The following is a 13,642-nucleotide window of genomic DNA, read 5'->3' as shown; positions in this document are numbered from 1 at the left end:
GTGGAAAACTCGTCTCCGTGATTGAGCGGGAGAGTAAGTAGTATAGGACATTATCCATTGTTAGGGAAGGGTTGTAATGGTAGTGAGAATGTAGAATCGTCTTTGGAGCGGACCTGGGAGTGGCAAGCATAAGGGACGAAGATGGGGAAACATGTCGGATGCGATCATACCAGCACTAAAGCACCGGATCCCATCAGAACTCCGAAGCTAAGCGTGCTTGGGCGAGAGTAGTACTAGGATGGGTGACCTCCTGGGAAGTCCTCGTGTTGCATTCCCTTTTTAATTATTTTTTGCGCCTTGGGACAAACATATCGCACGTGCGCGATATATATTAATCCCGTTATATTATTTTTGATGTTTGCGATATGTTTAAGCTCGATGCTCATTGCTCGCGCGTCTTGGGTGGCTTTGTGGCGCGAAGAGTGCGTTCTGAAAGGGGTGGAAAAAACTCGTGTTGCTGCGGTATGGAGGGAGGGGTGGAAACCGTGGAAAAATCGTCTCCGTGATTGAGCGGGAGAGTAAGTAGTATAGGACATTATCCATTGTTAGGTAACGGTTGTAATGGTAGTGAGAATGTAGAATCGTCTTTGGAGCGGACCTGGGAATGGCAAGCATAAGGGACGAAGACGGGGAAACATGTCGGATGCGATCATACCAGCACTAAAGCACCGGATCCCATCAGAACTCCGAAGTTAAGCGTGCTTGGGCGAGAGTAGTACTAGCATGGGTGACCTCCTGGGAAGTCCTCATGTTGCATTCCCTTTTTAATTCTTTTTTGCGCCTTGTGACAAACATATCGCACGTGTGCGATATATATTAATCCCGTTATATTATTTTTGACGTTTGCGATATGTTTAAGCTCGATGCTCATTGCTCGCGCGTCTTGGGGCGGCTTTGTGGCACGAAGAGCGCGTTCTGAAAGGGGTGAAAAAACTCGTGTTGCTGCGTTATGGAGGGAGGGGTGGAAACCGTGGAAAACTCGTCTCCGTGATTGAGCGGGAGAGTAAGTAGTATAGGACATTATCCATTGTTAGGGAACGGTTGTAATGGTAGTGAGAATGTAGAATCGTCTTTGGAGCGGACCTAGGAGTGGCAAGTATAAGGGACGAAGACGGGGAAACATGTCGGATGCGATCATACCAGCACTAAAGCACCGGATCCCATCAGAACTCCGAAGCTAAGCGTGCTTGGGCGAGAGTACTACTAGGATGGGTGACCTCCTGGGAAGTCCTCGTCTTGCATTCCCTTTTTAATTATTTTTTGCGCCTTGTGACAAACATATCGCACGTGCGCGATATATATTAATCCCGTTATATTATTTTTGACGTTTGCGATATGTTTAAGCTCGATGCTCATTGCTCGCGCGTCTTGGGTGGCTTTGTGGCGCGAAGAGTGCGTTCTGAAAGGGGTGGAAAAAACTCGTGTTGCTGCGGTATGGAGGGAGGGGTGGAAACCGTGGAAAACTCGTCTCCGTGATTGAGCGGGAGAGTAAGTAGTATAAGACATTATCCATTGTTAGGTAACGGTTGTAATGGTAGTGAGAATGTAGAATCGTCTTTGGAGCGGACCTGGGAATGGCAAGCATAAGGGACGAAGACGGGGAAACATGTCGGATGCGATCATACCAGCACTAAAGCACTGGATCCCATCAGAACTCCGAAGTTAAGCGTGCTTGGGCGAGAGTAGTACTAGCATGGGTGACCTCCTGGGAAGTCCTCGTGTTGCATTCCCTTTTTAATAATTTTTTGCGCCTTGTGACAAACATATCGCACATGCGCGATATATATTAATCCCGTTATATTATTTTTGACGTTTGCGATATGTTTAAGCTCGATGCTCATTTCTCGCGCGTCTTGAGGCGGCTTTGTGGCGCGAAGAGCGTGTTCTGAAAGGGGTGGAAAAAACTCGTGTTGCTGCGGTATGGAGGTAGGGGTGGAAACCGTGGAAAACCCGTCTCCGTGATTGAGCGCGAGAGTAAGTAGTATAGGACATTATCCATTGTTAGGGAACGGTTGTAATGGTAGTGAGAATGTAGAATCGTCTTTGGAGCGGACCTGGGAGTGGCAAGCATAAGGGACGAAAACGGGGAAACATGTCAGATGTGATCATACCAGCACTAAAGCACCGGATCCCATCAAAACTCCGTAGTTAAGCGTGCTTGGGAGAGAGTAGTACTAGGATGGGTGACCTCTTGGGAAGTCCTCGTGTTGCATTCCCTTTTTAATTATTTTTTGCGCCTTGTGACAAACATATCACACGTGCGCGATATATATTAATCCCGTTATATTGTTTTTGACGTTTGCGATATGTTTAAGCTCGATGCTCATTGCCCGCGCGTCTTGGGGCGGCTTTGTGGCGCGAAGAGCGCGTTCTGAAAGGGGTGGAAAAAATTTGTGTTGCTGCGGTATGGAGGGAGGGGTGGAAACCGTGGAAAACTCGTCTCCGTGATTGAGCGGGAGAGTAAGTAGTATAGGATATTATCCATTGTTAGGGAACGGTTGTAATGGTAGTGAGAATGTAGAATCATCCTTGGAGCGGACCTGGGAGTGGCAAGCATAAGGGACGAAGACGGGGAAACATGTCGGATGGGATCATACCAGCACTAAAGCACCGGATCCCATCAGAACTTTGAAGTTAAGCGTGCTTGGGCGAGAGTAGTACTAGGATGGGTGACCTCCTAGGAAGTCCTCGTGTTGCATTCCCTTTTTAATTATTTTTTGCGCCTTGTGACAAACATATCGCACGTGCGCGATATATATTAATCTCGTTATATTATTTTTGACGTTTGCGATATGTTTAAGCTCGATGCTCATTGCTCGCGCGTCTTGGGGCGGCTTTGTGGCGCGAAGAGCGCATTCTGAAAGAGGTGGAAAAAACTCGTGTTGCTGCGGTATGGAGGGAGGGGTGGAAACCGTGGAAAACTCGTCTCCGTGATTGAGCGGGAGAGTAAGTAGTATAGGACATTATCCATTGTTAGGGAACGGTTGTAATGGTAGTGAGAATGCATAATCGTCTTTGGAGCGGACCTGGGAGTGGCAAGCATAAGGGACGAAGACGGGGAAACATCTCGGATGCAATCATACCAGCAGTAAAGCAACGGATCCCACCAGAACTCCGAAGTTAAGCGTGCTTGGGCGAGAGTAGTACCAGGATGGGTGACCTCCTGGGAAGTCCTCGTGTTGCATTCCCTTTTTAATTATTTTTACGCCTTGTGACAAACATATCGCACATGCGCGATATATATTAATCCCGTTATATTATTTTTGACGTTTGCGATATGTTTAAGCTCGATGCTCATTGCTCGCGCGTCTTGGGGCGGCTTTGTGGCGCGAAGAGCGCGTTCTGCAAGGGGTGGAAAAAACTCGTGTTGCTGCGGTATGGAGGGAGGGGTGGAAACCGTGGAAAACTCGTCTCCGTGATTGAGCGGGAGAGTAAGTAGTATAGGACATTATCCATTGTTAGGGAACGATTGTAATGGTAGTGAGAATGTAGAATCGTCTTTGGGGAGGACATGGGAGTGGCAAGCATAAGGGACGAAGAAGGGGAAATATGTCGGATGCGATCATACCAGCACTAAAGCACCGGATCCCATCAGAACTCCGAAGTGAAGCGTGCTTGGGCGAGAGTAGTACTAGGATGGGTGACCTCTTGGGAAGTCCTCGTGTTGCATCCCCTTTTTAATTATTTTTTGCGCCTTGTGACAAACATATCGCACGTGCGCAATATATATTAATCCCGTTATATTGTTTTTACGTTTGCGATATGTTTAAGCTCGATGTGTTGGGGAACGTTGCAGAAAACAAAAACTTTCCTGCTCGTTTCACCAAGATCATCTAGGAGTTCATCTAGCAACGAGTGATTAGATGCATCTACATACCTTTGTAGATCGCGCACGGAAGCGTTCAAAAGAACGGTGATGATGTAGTCGTACTCGACGTGATTCAAATCACCGATGACCAGCGCCGAACAGACGGCACCTCCGCGTTCAACACACGTACGGGACGGGAGACGTCTCCTCCTTCTTGATCCAGCAAGGGGGAAGGAGAGGTTGATGAAGATCCAGCAGCACGACGGCGTGGTGGTGGATGCAGGGCGTCACAGCAGCAGGGCTTCGCCGAGACTACGAGGGAGAGACGTAACGGGGGGAGATGGAGGCGCCAGGGGCTGGTGTGAAATCCCTCCTCTCCCCCCCACTATATATAGGGGTGCCAGGGGGGCGCCGGCCCTAGTAGATGAGATCTACTAACGGGGGCGGCGGCCAAGGGGAGGTTTCCCTCCCCCCCAAGGCACCTAGGGGTGCCTTCCACCACATGGACTCTTCCATGGTGGAAACCCTAGGCGCATGGGCCTATAGGGGCTGGTTCCCTTGGCCCATCTAGGCCAAGGCGCACCCCCTACAGCCCATGTGGCCCCCCGGGACAGGTGGCCCCACCCGGTGGACCCCCGGGACCCTTCCGGTGGTCCCCGTACAATACCGATAACCCCGAAACTTGTCCCGATGCCCGAAATAGCACTTCCTATATATAATTCTTTACCTACGGACCATTCCGGAACTCCTCGTGACGTCCGGGATCTCATCCGGGACTCCGAACAACATTCGGGTTTCTGCATATACATATCTTCATAACCCTAGCGTCACCGAACCTTAAGTGTGTAGACCCTACGGGTTCGGGAGACAAGCAGACATGACCGAGACGACTCTCCGGTCAATAACCAACAGCGGGATCTGGATACCCATGTTGGCTCCCACATGCTCCACGATGATCTTCATCGGATGAACCACGATGTCGAGGATTTAATCAATCCCGTACATTATTCCCTTTGTCTATCGATATGTTACTTGCCCGAGATTCGATCGTCGGTGTCCCAATACCTCGTTCAATCTCGTTACTGGCAAGTCACTTTACTCGTACCGTAATGCATGATCCCGTGACCAGACACTTGGTCACTCTGAGCTCATTATGATGATGCATTACCGAGTGGGCCCAGTGATACCTCTCCGTCATACGGAGTGACAAATCCCAGTCTTGATCCATGTCACCCAACAGACAGTTTCGGAGATACCCATAGTCTACCTTTATAGTCACCCAGTTATGTTGTGACGTTTGGCATACCCAAAGCACTGCTACGGTATCCGGGAGTTACACGATCTCATGGTCTAAGGAAAAGATACTTTGACATTGGAAAACTCTAGCAAACGGACTATACGATCTTGTGCTATGTTTAGGATTGGGTCTTGTCCATCACATCATTCTCCCAATGATGTGATCTCGTTATCAATGACATCCAGTGTCCATAGTCAGGAAACCATGACTATCTGTTGATCAACGAGCTAGTCAACTAGAGGCTCACTAGGGACATGTTGGTGTCTGTTATTCACACATGTATTACGATTTCCGGATAACACAATTATAGCATGAATAAAGACAATTATCATGAACAAGGAAATATAATAATAATGCTTTTATTATTGCCTCTAGGGCATATTTCCAACAGTCTCCCACTTGCACTAGAGTCAATAATCTAGTTACATTGTGATGAATCGAACACCCATGGAATTCTGGTGTTGATCATGTTTTGCTCTAGGGAGAGGTTTAGTCAACGGATCTGGTATATTCAGGTCCGTATGTACTTTACAAATCTCTATGTCTCCATCTTGAACATTTTCACGAATGGAGTTGAAGCGACGCTTGATGTGCCTTGTCTTCTTGTGAAACCTGGGCTCCTTGGCAAGTGCAATAGCTCCAGTGTTGTCACAGAAGAGCTTGATCGGCCCCGACGCATTGGGTATGACTCCTAGGTCGGTGATGAACTCCTTCACCCATATTGCTTCATGTGCTGCCTCCGAGGCTGCCATGTACTCCGCTTCACATGTAGATCCCGCCACGACGCTTTGCTTGCAACTGCACCAGCTTACTGCCCCACCATTCAAAATATACACGTATCCGGTTTGTGACTTAGAGTCATCCAGATCTGTGTCGAAGCTAGCGTCGACGTAACCCTTTACGACGAGCTCTTCGTCACCTCCATAAACAAGAAACATTTCCTTAGTCCTTTTCAGGTACTTCAGGATATTCTTGACCGCTGTCCAGTGTTCCTTGCCGGGATTACTTTGGTACCTTCCTACCAAACTGATGGCAAGGTTAACATCAGGTCTGGTACACAGCATGGCATACATAATAGAACCTATGGCTGAGGCATAGGGGATGACGCTCATCTCTTCTATATCTTCTGCCGTGGTCGGACATTGAGCTGAGCTCAATTTCATACCTTGTAACACAGGCAAGAACCCCTTCTTGGATTGATCCATATTGAACTTCTTCAATATTTTATCAAGGTATGTGCTTTGTGAAAGACCTATGAGGCGTCTCGATCTATCTCTATAGATTTTGATGCCTAATATATAAGCAGCTTCTCCAAGGTCCTTCATTGAAAAACTTTTATTCAAGTAGGCCTTGATGCTGTCCAAGAGTTCTATATCATTTCCCATCAAAAGTATGTCATCTACATATAATATGAGAAATGCTACAGAGCTCCCACTCACTTTCTTGTAAACGCAGGCTTCTCCATAAGTCTGTGTAAACCCAAACGCTTTGATCATCTCATCAAAGCGAATGTTCCAACTCCGAGATGCTTGCACCAGCCCATAAATCGAGCGTTGGAGCTTGCACACTTTGTCAGCATTCTCAGGATCGACAAAACCTTCCGGCTGCATCATATACAATTCTTCCTTAAGGAAACCATTAAGGAATGCCGTTTTGACGTCCATTTGCCATATTTCGTAATCATAGAATGCGGCAATTGCTAACATGATTCGAACGGACTTCAGCTTCGCTACCGGTGAGAAAGTCTCATCGTAGTCAACCCCTTGAACTTGTCGATAACCCTTAGCGACAAGCCGAGCTTTATAGATGGTCACATTACCATCCGCGTCTGTCTTCCTCTTAAAGATCCATTTATTTTCTATGGCTCGCCGCTCAACGGGCAAGTCAGTCAAAGTCCATACTTTGTTTTCATACATGGATCCTATCTCGGATTTCATGGCTTCTAGCCATTTGTCGGAATCCGGGCCCGCCATCGCTTCTTCATAGTTCGAAGGTTCACCGTTGTCTAACAGCATGATTTCCAAGACAGGGTTGTCGTACCACTCTGGTGCGGAACGTGTCCTTGTGGACCTTCGAATTTCAGTAGGGGCTTGATCAGAAGTATCTTGATCATTAACTTCCTCTCTAGTCGGTGCAGGCACCTCAGGAACATTTTCTTGAGTTGCGCCATTTTCCGGTTCAAGAGGTAATACTTCATCAAGCTCTACTTTCCTCCCACTTACTTCTTTCGAGAGAAACTCTTTCTCCAGAAAGGACCCATTCTTGGCAACAAAGATCTTGCCTTCGGATCTGAGGTAGAAGGTGTACCCAATAGTTTCTTTTGGGTATCCTATGAAGACGCATTTTTCCGACTTGGGTTCGAGCTTTTCAGGTTGAAGTTTCTTGACATAAGCATCGCATCCCCAAACTTTTAGAAACGACAGCTTAGGTTTCTTCCCAAACCACAATTCATACGGTGTCGTCTCAACGGATTTCGACGGTGCCCTATTTAAAGTGAATGCAGCAGTCTCTAAAGCATAGCCCCAAAAGGATAGCGGTAAATCGGTAAGAGACATCATAGATCGCACCATATCTAATAGAGTGCGATTACGACGTTCGGACACACCATTACGCTGAGGTGTTCCAGGCGGCGTGAGTTGTGAAACTATTCCACATTTTCTTAAGTGTGTGCCAAACTCGTGACTCAAGTATTCTCCTCCACGATCTGATCGTAGAAACTTGATTTTCCTGTCACGTTGATTTTCAACCTCACTCTGAAATTCCTTGAACTTTTCAAAGGTTTCAGACTTGTGTTTCATTAAGTAGATATACCCATACCTACTTAAATCATCAGTGAGGGTGAGAACATAACAATAGCCACCGCGAGCCTCAACACTCATTGGACCGCACACATCAGTATGTATGATTTCCAATAAGTCGTTTGCTCGCTCCATTGTTCCTGAGAACGGAGTCTTGGTCATTTTACCCATAAGGCATGGTTCGCATGTGTCAAATGATTCATAATCAAGAGACTCTAAAAGTCCATCAGCATGGAGCTTCTTCATGCGTTTGACCTCTATGTGACCAAGGCGGCAGTGCCACAGGTACGTGGGACTATCATTATCAACCTTACTTCTTTTGGTACTCACATTATGAACATGTGTAGCATCACGTTCGAGATTCATAAAGAATAAACCATTCACCATAGGAGCATGACCATAAAACATATCTCTCATAAAAATGGAACAACCATTATTCTCAGATTTAAAAGAGTAGCCATCTCGAATTAAACGAGATCCCGATACAATGTTCATGCTCAAAGCTGGCACTAAATAACAATTATTAAGGTTTAAAACTAATCCTGAAGGGAGATGCAGAGGTAGCGTGCCGACGGCGACCACATTGACCTTGGGACCATTCTCGACGCGCATCGTCACCTCGTCCTTTGCCAGTTTCCGCTTATTCCGCAGCCCCTGCTTTGAGTTACAAATGTGAGCAACTGCACCGGTATCAAATACCCAGGAGCTACTACGGGCACTAGTAAGGTACACATCAATTACATGTATATCACATATACCTTTTGTTTTGCCGGCCTTCTTATCCGCTAAGTACTTAGGGCAGTTCCGCTTCCAGTGACCGCTTCCCTTGCAATAAAAGCACTCAGTCTCGGGCTTGGGTCCATTCTTTGGCTTCTTCCCGGCAGCTTGCTTGCCGGGCGCGGCAACCTCCTTGCCGTCCTTCTTGAAGTTCTTTTTACCCTTGCCTTTCTTGAACTTAGTGGTTTTATTGACCATCAACACTTGATGTTCCTTCCTGACTTCTACCTCTGCTGATTTCAGCATAGCAAATACTTCAGGAATGGTCTTTTCCATCCCCTGCATATTGAAGTTCATCACAAAGCTCTTGTAGCTTGGTGGAAGCGACTGGAGGATTCTGTCAATGACCGCATCATCCGGGAGATTAACTCCCAGCTGAGTCAAGCGGTTATGCAACCCAGACATAGTGAGTATGTGCTCACTGACAGAACTGTTTTCCTCCATCTTACAGCTGAAGAATTTGTCGGAGACTTCATATCTCTCGACCCGGGCATGAGCTTGGAAAACCATTTTCAGCTCTTCGAACATCTCATATGCTCCATGTCTCTCAAAACGCTTTTGGAGCCCCGGCTCTAGGCTGTAAAGCATGCCGCACTGAACGAGGGAGTAGTCATCGGAATGTGCCTGCCAAGCGTTCATAACATCTTGTTCTACAGGGAGAACGGGTGCGTCACCAAGCGGTGCTTGTAGGACATAATCTTTCTTGGCAGCTATGAGGATGATCCTCAGGTTCCGGACCCAGTCCGTATAGTTGCTGCCATCGTCTTTCAGCTTGGTTTTCTCTAGGAACGCGTTGAAGTTGAGGACTACGTTGGCCATTTAATCTACAAGACATATTGTAAAATATTTAGACTAAGTTCATGATAATTAAGTTCAACTAATCAAATTATTAATGAACTCCCACTTAGATTAGACATCCCTCTAGTCATCTAAGTATTACATGATCCGAGTTAAACTAGACCGTGTCCGATCATCATGTGAGACGGACTAGTCAACATCGGTGAACATCTTCATGTTGATCATATCTTCTATACGACTCATGCTCGACCTTTCGGTCTTCTGTGTTCCGAGGCCATGTCTGTACATGCTAGGCTCGTCAAGTCAACCTAAGTGTTTGCATGTGTAAATCTGTCTTACACCCGTTGTATGTGAACGTCTGAATAAAACACCCGATCATCATGTGGTGTTTTGAAACAGCGAACTGTCACAACGGTGCACAGTTAGGGGGAACACTTCTTGAAATTAGTATGAGGGATCACCTTATTTACTACCGTCGTTCTAAATAAACAAGATGCAAAACATGATAAACATCACATGCAATCAAATAATAAACGTGACATGATATGGCCAATATCACATAGCTCCTTTGATCTCCATCTTGGGGCTCCATGATCATCTTGTCACCGGCTTGACACCATGATCTCCATCATCATGATCTCCATCATCGTGTCTCCATGAAGTTGCTCGCCAACTATTACTTCTACTACTATGGCTAACGCGTTTAGCAATAAAGTAAAGTAATTTACATGGCGTTTCTTGATGACACGCAAGTCATATAAAAGAATAAAGACAACTCCTATGGCTCCTGCCGGTTGTCATACTCATCGACATGCAAGTCGTGATTCCTATTACAATAGCATGAACATCTCATACATCACATATAGATCATTCATCATTCATCACAACTTTGGCCATATCATATCACAAACCACTTGCTGCAAAAACAAGTTAGACGTCCTCTAATTGTTGTTGCAAGTTTTACGTGGCTGAATTAGGGTTCTAGCAAGAACGTTTTCTTACCTACGTTAAAGCCACAACGTGATTTGTCAACTTCTATTTACCCTTCATAAGGACCCTGTTCATCGATTCCGCTCCAACTAAAGTAGGAGAGACAGACACCCGCCAGCCACCTTATGCAACTAGTGCATGTTAGTCGGTGGAACCGGTCTCACGTAAGCGTATGTGTAAGGTTGGTCCGGGCCGCTTCATCCCACAATACCGCTGAAGCAAGAAAGGACTAGTAACGGCAAGAAAGTTGACAAATCTACGCCCACAACAAATTGTGTTCTACTCGCGCAAGAAGAACTACGCATAGACCTAGCTCATGATGCCACTGTTGGGGAACGTTGCAGAAAACAAAAATTTTCCTACTCGTTTCACCAAGATCATCTAGGAGTTCATCTAGCAACGAGTGATTAGATGCATCTACATACCTTTGTAGATCGTGCACGGAAGCGTTCAAAAGAACGGTGATGATGTAGTCGTACTCGACGTGATCCAAATCACCGATGACCAGCGCCGAACGGACGGCACCTCCGCGTTCAACACACGTACGGGACGGGAGACGTCTCCTCCTTCTTGATCCAGCAAGGGGGAAGGAGAGGTTGATGAAGATCCAGCAGCACGACGGCGTGGTGGTGGATGCAGGGCGTCACAGCAGCAGGGCTTCGCCGAGACTACGAGGGAGAGACGTAACGGGGGGAGATGGAGGCGCCAGGGGCTGGTCTGAAATCCCTCCTCTCCCCCACTATATATAGGGGTGCCAGGGGGGCGCCGGCCCTAGTAGATGGCATCTACTAGGGGGGGCGGCGGCCAAGGGGAGGTTTCCCTCCCCCCCAAGGCACCTAGGGGTGCCTTCCACCACATGGACTCTTCCATGGTGGAAACCCTAGGCGCATGGGCCTATAGGGGCTGGTGCCCTTGGCCCATCTAGGCCAAGGCGCACCCCCTACAGCCCATGTGGCCCCCCCGGGACAGGTGGCCCCACCCGGTGGACCCCCGGGACCCTTCCGGTGGTCCCGGTACAATACCGATAACCCCGAAACTTGTCCCGATGCCCGAAATAGCACTTCCTATATATAATTCTTTACCTCCGGACCATTCCGGAACTCCTCGTGACGTCCGGGATCTCATCCGGGACTCCGAACAACATTCGCATATACATATCTTCATAACCCCAGCATCACCGAACCTTAAGTGTGTAGACCCTACGGGTTCGGGAGACAAGCAGACATGACCGAGACGACTCTCCGGTCAATAACCAACAGCGGGATCTGGATACCCATGTTGGCTCCCACATGCTCCACGATGATCTCATCGGATGAACCACGATGTCGAGGATTTAATCAATCCCGTACGCTATTCCCTTTGTCTATCGATATGTTACTTGCCCGAGATTCGATCGTCGGTATCCCAATACCTCGTTCAATCTCGTTACCAGCAAGTCACTTTACTCGTACCGTAATGCATGATCCCGTGACCAGACACTTGGTCACTCTGAGCTCATTATGATGATGCATTACCGAGTGGGCCCAGTGATACCTCTCCGTCATACGGAGTGACAAATCCCAGTCTTGATCCATGTCACCCAACAGACACTTTTGGAGATACCCGTAGTCTACCTTTATAGTCACCCAGTTACGTTGTGACGTTTGGCATACCCAAAGCACTCCTACGGTATCCGGGAGTTACACGATCTCATGGTCTAAGGAAAAGATACTTTGACATTGGAAAACTCTAGCAAACGAACTATACGATCTTGTGCTATGTTTAGGATTGGGTCTTGTCCATCACATCATTCTCCCAATGATGTGATCTCGTTATCAATGACATCCAGTGTCCATAGTCAGGAAACCATGACTATCTGTTGATCAACGAGCTAGTCAACTAGAGGCTCACTAGGGACATGTTGGTGTCTGTTATTCACACATGTATTACGATTTCCGGATAACACAATTATAGCATGAATAAAGACAATTATCATGAACAAGGAAATATAATAATAATGCTTTTATTATTGCCTCTAGGGCATATTTCCAACACGATGCTCATTGCTCGCGCGTCTTGGGGCAGCTTTGTGGCGCGAAGAGCGCGTTCTGAAAGGGGTGGAAAAAACTCGTGTTGCTGCGGTATGGAGGGAGGGGTGGAAACCGTGGAAAACTCTTCTCCGATTGAGCAGGAGAGTAAGTAGTATAGGACATTATCCATTGTTAGGGAACAGTTGTAATGGTAGTGAGAATGTAGAATCGTCTTTGGAGCGCACCTGGGAGTGGCAAGCATAAGGGACGAAGACGGGGAAACATGTCGGATGCGATCATACCAGCACTAAAGCACCGGATCACATCAGAACTTCGAAGTTAAGCGTGCTTGGGCGAGAGTAGTACTAGGATGGGTGACCTCCTGGGAAGTCCTCGTGTTGCATTCCCTTTTTAATTATTTTTTGCACCTTGTGACAAACATATCGCACGTGCGCGATATATATTAATCCCGTTATATTATTTTTGACGTTTGTGATATGTTTAAGCTCGATGCTCATTGCTCGCGCGTCTTGGGGCGGCTTTGTGGCGCGAAGAGCGCGTTCTGGAAGAGGTGGAAAAAACTCGTGTTGTTGCGGTATGGAGGGAGGGGTGGAAACCGTGGAAAACTCGTCTCCGTGATTGAGCGGGAGAGTAAGTAGTATAGGACATTATCCATTGTTAGGGAACGGTTGTAATGGTAGTGAGAATGTAGAATCGTCTTTGGAGCGGACCTGGGAGTGGCAAGCATAAGGGACGAAGACGGGGAAGCATGTTGGATGCGATCATACCAGCTCTAAAGCACCGAATCCCATTAGAACTCCGAAGTTAAGCGTGCTTGAGCGAGAGTAGTACTAGGATGGGTGACCTCCTGGGAAGTCCTCTTGTTGCATTCCCTTTTTAATTATTTTTTGCGCCTTGTGACAAACATATCGCACGTGCGCGATATATATTAATCCCGTTATATTTTTTTTGACGTTTGCGATATGTTTAAGCTCGATGCTCATTGCTCGCGCGTCTTGGGGCGGCTTTATGGCGCGAAGAGCGCATTCCGAAAGGGGTGGAAAAAACTCGTGTTGCTGCGGTATGGAGGGAGGGGTGGAATCCGTGGAAAACTCGTCTCCGTGATTGAGCGGGAGAGTAAGTAGTATAGGACATTATCCATTGT

At 47.2% G+C, this 13,642-nt stretch overlaps 10 non-coding genes across 10 annotated transcripts; all 10 read left to right on the top strand.

The window, feature by feature from the left end:
- Positions 1-156: 156 nt before the first annotated feature.
- On the top strand, positions 157-275 carry LOC123118770 (5S ribosomal RNA). Its single transcript, XR_006458307.1, has one exon. It is a non-coding gene; the product is annotated as a 5S ribosomal RNA (ribosomal RNA).
- A 366-nt stretch (positions 276-641) lies between these two features.
- Positions 642-760, top strand: LOC123118512 (5S ribosomal RNA). Its single transcript, XR_006458061.1, has one exon. It is a non-coding gene; the product is annotated as a 5S ribosomal RNA (ribosomal RNA).
- A 366-nt stretch (positions 761-1,126) lies between these two features.
- On the top strand, positions 1,127-1,245 carry LOC123118536 (5S ribosomal RNA). Its single transcript, XR_006458085.1, has one exon. It is a non-coding gene; the product is annotated as a 5S ribosomal RNA (ribosomal RNA).
- A 366-nt stretch (positions 1,246-1,611) lies between these two features.
- On the top strand, positions 1,612-1,730 carry LOC123118420 (5S ribosomal RNA). The gene has a single exon (XR_006457962.1). It is a non-coding gene; the product is annotated as a 5S ribosomal RNA (ribosomal RNA).
- Positions 1,731-2,097: 367 nt separating this feature from the next.
- LOC123118729 (5S ribosomal RNA) lies at positions 2,098-2,216 on the top strand. The gene has a single exon (XR_006458273.1). It is a non-coding gene; the product is annotated as a 5S ribosomal RNA (ribosomal RNA).
- A 367-nt stretch (positions 2,217-2,583) lies between these two features.
- LOC123118638 (5S ribosomal RNA) lies at positions 2,584-2,702 on the top strand. The gene has a single exon (XR_006458185.1). It is a non-coding gene; the product is annotated as a 5S ribosomal RNA (ribosomal RNA).
- A 367-nt stretch (positions 2,703-3,069) lies between these two features.
- LOC123118670 (5S ribosomal RNA) lies at positions 3,070-3,188 on the top strand. The gene has a single exon (XR_006458215.1). It is a non-coding gene; the product is annotated as a 5S ribosomal RNA (ribosomal RNA).
- Positions 3,189-3,554: 366 nt separating this feature from the next.
- LOC123118078 (5S ribosomal RNA) lies at positions 3,555-3,673 on the top strand. Its single transcript, XR_006457700.1, has one exon. It is a non-coding gene; the product is annotated as a 5S ribosomal RNA (ribosomal RNA).
- A 9,092-nt stretch (positions 3,674-12,765) lies between these two features.
- On the top strand, positions 12,766-12,884 carry LOC123118472 (5S ribosomal RNA). The gene has a single exon (XR_006458013.1). It is a non-coding gene; the product is annotated as a 5S ribosomal RNA (ribosomal RNA).
- A 367-nt stretch (positions 12,885-13,251) lies between these two features.
- On the top strand, positions 13,252-13,370 carry LOC123118753 (5S ribosomal RNA). Its single transcript, XR_006458292.1, has one exon. It is a non-coding gene; the product is annotated as a 5S ribosomal RNA (ribosomal RNA).
- The last annotated feature ends 272 nt before the right edge of the window (positions 13,371-13,642 follow it).

This window comes from Triticum aestivum, chromosome 5B (assembly GCF_018294505.1).
Source record: "Triticum aestivum cultivar Chinese Spring chromosome 5B, IWGSC CS RefSeq v2.1, whole genome shotgun sequence".
Lineage (NCBI taxonomy): Eukaryota > Viridiplantae > Streptophyta > Magnoliopsida > Poales > Poaceae > Triticum > Triticum aestivum.
The sequence above is the reverse complement of the archived record's forward strand: the minus strand, read 5'-3'. Positions and strand labels throughout refer to the sequence as shown.